The sequence below is a fragment of the Calidris pugnax genome, unplaced genomic scaffold, assembly GCF_001431845.1.
Source record: "Calidris pugnax isolate Ruff unplaced genomic scaffold, ASM143184v1 scaffold45, whole genome shotgun sequence".
In the NCBI taxonomy this organism is placed as follows: Eukaryota; Metazoa; Chordata; class Aves; order Charadriiformes; family Scolopacidae; genus Calidris; species Calidris pugnax.
The window spans coordinates 125238-130257 of NW_015090764.1; the positions used below are offsets into that span (position 1 = coordinate 125238).

General features: G+C 41.9%; 1 long non-coding RNA gene across 1 annotated transcript; it reads left to right on the plus strand.

The window, feature by feature from the left end:
• Positions 1 to 485: 485 nt before the first annotated feature.
• Positions 486 to 5020, plus strand: LOC106898033. Its single transcript, XR_001413860.1, has 4 exons — positions 486 to 619; positions 1399 to 1443; positions 3785 to 3908; positions 4921 to 5020. It is a non-coding gene; the product is annotated as an uncharacterized LOC106898033 (long non-coding RNA).

The following is a 5020-nucleotide window of genomic DNA, read 5'->3' on the forward strand; positions in this document are numbered from 1 at the left end:
CTGCTCTGACCCCTTGCAGCTGCCTCTGGGCTCCCTGTCAGGATGCTTTAGGAACCAGGGGTGGGAAAGGTCAGAGTAATAAGAGGACAGAGATTTTGTTGACCCAGGAACCGAACTGGCTCTTGATGGCCCTGCCCAGGAGCATAAGGAAGACAGCAATACCTAGTCAACGTGGCTAACGGACTTCAGCAGAAAAGGTAGCTCTTAAATGAGGCTAAAAATATAAAATATTACAGCTGCAATGAGTTGCTCAGTTCCTCTAATGCTACTGGTCTTCCAAGGAGTCTCTGACTCCCAAAAATGAGGGGAGGGGGAAAACCACTGAACAACAAAAAATTATTTTTGCTGTACTTATTGCTCATTCTGAATCTCTTTTATAGAAATCTGGGCTTTGGCATTGAACTCGGGTAATATTTTATTAGAAGAAAGCATGATTCACTGAAATGGCGCACTTCGGGATCTATGGAAAGGAAAACTGGGAAGGACACAAAAGAAGTTAGACTGTGGAAAACCAATTCAAGGAACCACTGCCACACAAAGAACCTCAATCTGCAGTAAGAAACAACAGAAAGGAACAAAATATTTCCAAGGAAACATCTGAGCGTAGTGTTGGAGCCAAGTAAGGAATTATTCTATATTAGCCTGTCAGAAAAAGGGTCATACTGTATACGTGGTTGGAGAACACCCTGTCATTTTGAAATTAATAGGGGTTTTTTTATTAGCTTTTGTGATGATCAGGACTGGCCCACATACCTGTAAAATTGAAACTTTACTGAAGAAGTAATAAGAGATCCCAGGAGGAAGGGGATGTTTAGTCTGTCTTATCTTGCACATTTTCAGAGACTTATTTTTCAAGCTATGAAAAGCACATAGGGGTGTTATCCATAGGGGTGTTATCCATAGGGGTGTTGTTATCCATAGGGGTGTTATCCACAGTTCTTTACGTATTATGAGAACAGAGATGGTTGAAACAAGTAAACGTGGAGAACAGCCTAAACCTCCCTCTGTAACAGTAAAGTTGTTCACTCCACACTAAGTGCTGTCTCGGGGTAAACAATCCATAGTCTCACCCAGTTCTGGTAAACCTTCCAGTACATGAGTGCAGTAAACTGGGCTCCCAGTCTCAGTGATACTGGACTGGGAACCTCACCTTAGGCACCGCGTGTGACTGCACTCGGGTCACTTGCACGTAAGCACAAGTGGGTGCCTTCACCAGAGACAGCCAGATCCTCAGGCAGCTCCTTTGCATGTTGCCAATTGCTTTTGCTCTTTGGCAACAGGAGTTTTTATATTTATTTATTTCCTTTCTCTCCTCTTTTTAATTTTCCTGTTCACCTTTCCCTTGTATTTAGTTCCTCGCTACTGACTTCCTGCTTCTCTCTCTTTTCCTGTTTGTAGGATGCAAACTGATTTTCAAGCAACCTAATTTACTACTTCTCAGAGGTGAGTGAATATTTTTTTCGTGTTAGGCATGACAGAAGCAAAGCAAAAAGTAAGTAGTTCACTAATGGCTGTAGATTGAATCACTGCAAAGTGTATTAGCATTTGTAAATCTGAATTTCTCTGGAGTTCTTAGTGTGTTGTAGCTGTTTTCTCCTTTGAAACCACAGCTAAGAGGAATGCAAGGATGGATTTTTAGCTTCACGTGTGCTGATTTGCAGTAGTAGCTGGTCTACCTGAGGACTTGGTAGTGGCTTCTTTGGGTGGCAGCTCAGCTTAGCATTTTTCAGGATGAGCATGAACACGGTGACCATGGTGTTGTCCTTTGGTGGGACATGCCCTTGCATGGGATGTGCAGGATCAGTCCTCCCCTCCCCTGGGTTCTCAGAACTTTGGGGTTTTTCTCTTTCTTAATGTCTCTGCTGCTCCCGAGTTTTTGTATGACACCAGGGAGGATGGTCAATGGATCCATGGAGCCATCAGAATTCCCACCCTCACTCACCTCACTCTAAATATCCTTTAGATGTAGAACTATGAGATTTTCCCTTTTTCAAGCACACAGCCAACTTGCGTTGACACCTTCCAGTCTTGAAGTGCCTGGGCAGTGTTTACACAAAGAGGGTTCTAAAACCCCTTTCTCTTTACATGTTACTGATGAAGAAATGTAGAAAAACTGCAGGTCGCCCAAAGCTTTAGGTAACAGGCGTGTACTCGGCTCTGGCGCTGAGTGTAAATCTAGTCTTTCTCGGTGATACTGGACAGAAATCCCAGTGGAAGCTTTTCCTGCCTCTAACCTGTCTACTTGCCTTCATAATGATAAATGGTGGGAGGGAAAGGGCGAGGGAGGGGGAAAACTATCTAAGCTTTGAACTGGTTGTGTCTTAAGAAGGATGGGAAGGAAGAATGCAGATTCATTTAAAGCAGGATTTTTACATGGCTAAAATCTTTGGTGTGTTTCTCCTCTTGGTCACCTTTGGTGTTCTCATAATTAAGTCGTAGACCAAACCGTTACCCAAAGATGTCTGACTGTGTGAGACATTGTGGCTACTTTTATTTTTTACTTTAAATTGAATTGATTACCTATTCCTGCTTCTATTTTTGTCCTGCTCAGTAGCCATCACCTTTGCTTTCACTAGGTATCCATTGCACGCTGACTGTTTCATATTACTTCTGATGCACAAAGTGAGTTCATCACCTTTGCAGGATGTCTCATGATTGATTCCTCATGTCCAGGGCAATCTGCTCTAAAGTTTCAGGCTAAAACGAGTGCTTGGATTTAGTGGGAATAATCAATGGTTTGAGTCTTATTCTTCTTATGTTTTGAGTTATCCATTTGCGGATTCACAACTGATATTAACTACAACACAATTTTATTCTCCTCTCGGTAGCTCTTCAGATGCACTGGGCAAGAGTAAACCAAAAATTTGCAGAGTGTGGCTGTGTCATCCATCAAACTCAAACGCTCTCTGCTCCTTACCTAAACTGTACACTGCGCAGCCAAGGCTGAGAGCTGGGCTTGGTGAAAAGATTAGAGGGCTGGGCTTGCTGTACTGAAGTCTATAAAAGTTTTCCTATTGACTTCAACAGGAATAGGACTGAGCCTTGTGATTTTGGCACGAAAATATAAAAATATTCTTTTTCATCTCTGCTGAACGCTGAACTCCAGCACGCATTGCTGTCTGCCTTACGTAAGATAGAGGCTGTTAAGGAGAAATAATAGTTTTTGCACATATTGTTCTCTGCACATGTTGTTCTCTAGTAAATACTTGTTAGAGGATGCATCCATTCCTGCTGGCAGTGGCTAAGGCTTAGTACACAAATTTGGCCCAGTTTCCTGCTATCAGTGTAAACCTCCCAACTAGAAGCTACATTTGTCAAATTTTGTCTTTCAGAATTGTTCAAATCATTGGTGTCCAAGTAGACGGTGCCAACATTCCACAGAATTCTCTTTCTTAAAAAAAAAAAAACAAACCCAACAGCTTCCTCCAGTTTGTAAATACAACCCCAGTGAAAATAATCATCAAAACTGTAATGACGTATGGCTGGAAGACAAAAATTTGTATTTGCTGAAAACTAAGGAAAACAGCAACAACAGAAACAAATGAAAGATGTTGGCATTTGCAGAACACTCATTCAGATCTCTTACCCAGCGGTATTTTTCTGTGGACCAAGAGCCTTTTGGCCTGTTGTGGCCATTCCTCCCATTTTCATTCCAGAGGGTTTTGCTTTTCTTTTGTTAAACAAGTTTCTAATTAACAGAAATGAAAATTATCCTGATTTTACTTGAACTACTGTTATCAGCACTTCACAGTAATTAATATACTTTTTTATTTCCTTCTCTCAGGGCCCAGTTGTAAATGGAGACTCAGGGTCAGGAGTGCAATTTTCGGGCCGGAGGTGCCTTGCTGCACACCCTGCGTAAATCCACCTTGACATTTGAAAAGTCATTCTCAAAAATCATCAGAAAGGTACGTTTGCTGGTCTTGGGTGGAATAATGGTCCTTCTGACCCGTGGGCTTGGTCCGTAACCACCAGCACCAGGGCATGAAGCTCCAAGGGGATTGACTTCCCTTGCCATTACCCAAGGAGATTCTCAACAGGGTTGAGCTGCCCGTGCCAAATGTAATTTTAAACTTCACTTGGGTTTAACTACAACACAGGCTGGTCTAAACTGGTGCTAGGACTGGGAATCCTAGCGTGACGCTGCCATCCACACGCCAGTGCCTACAGTGACTGTTTTATAGGCAGAGCCTGAAGGGCGGTTTCTCTCGTGACAGTGTTTTCACATTAAAATAGTTCATGTTGGACAAGGTTTTTTGCTTTTGTTGTACTGTTCCCAATATTTTCTTCTCTTTCATTTTTAATATCGATCCTGTGCTTTTGTGGAAAGGAAATAATTTCCAAACCGTATTCTCTCCACTAGCAAGTCACGGACTCACGATTTCTCTTCCAGTCTACTATCACAGCAATAAAAGCCCTCAAGTCACATAGAATTTAGGCTGCCTCTTGTCACAGTAAAGCACATGGCACCTCCTTGGAGCAGGTTCTTAAATTAAAATATTGTAAATTTTTTGCTGTTCAAACACCACTGCAGAAACGTGAGTGGCCAAGGAGAGAGGAGGGGTTTTTTTCCTCCTGCTGGAATTTTTCACTATAACCATCCTCAGGGGAGTTCTCATCTTCAAAAGAAACATTCTTTCTGTACAAGCTGCAAAAAGAATTATTTAATGACATCATAAATTAATACAGAGAGGCACAAATTTTCCAAAATGTGGAGAGAGAGAAAAAAAAAATTAGTGTTTGCCAAAAACACCCCAGCTCTTCCAGACTTAGGCCTCTCTTGAGCCTGTGAGCTGCCAATGATACCAAATTGAATGGTGGGGCTTTTGGCATGACTTAAGTTTAGCTTGTTTAAATTTTGGCAAATATTCTTATTACTCACATACTCAGCAAACTGATACAAATATTTGTTCTATTTAGAGTGAAGTCCAAACTCAGTGCTGGCATAAGTGCTCTTGGACTCGGTGGAACTACGCTTGCTTGTGCCAATATTAAATTTGGACATCTACCTTAAAGAAAA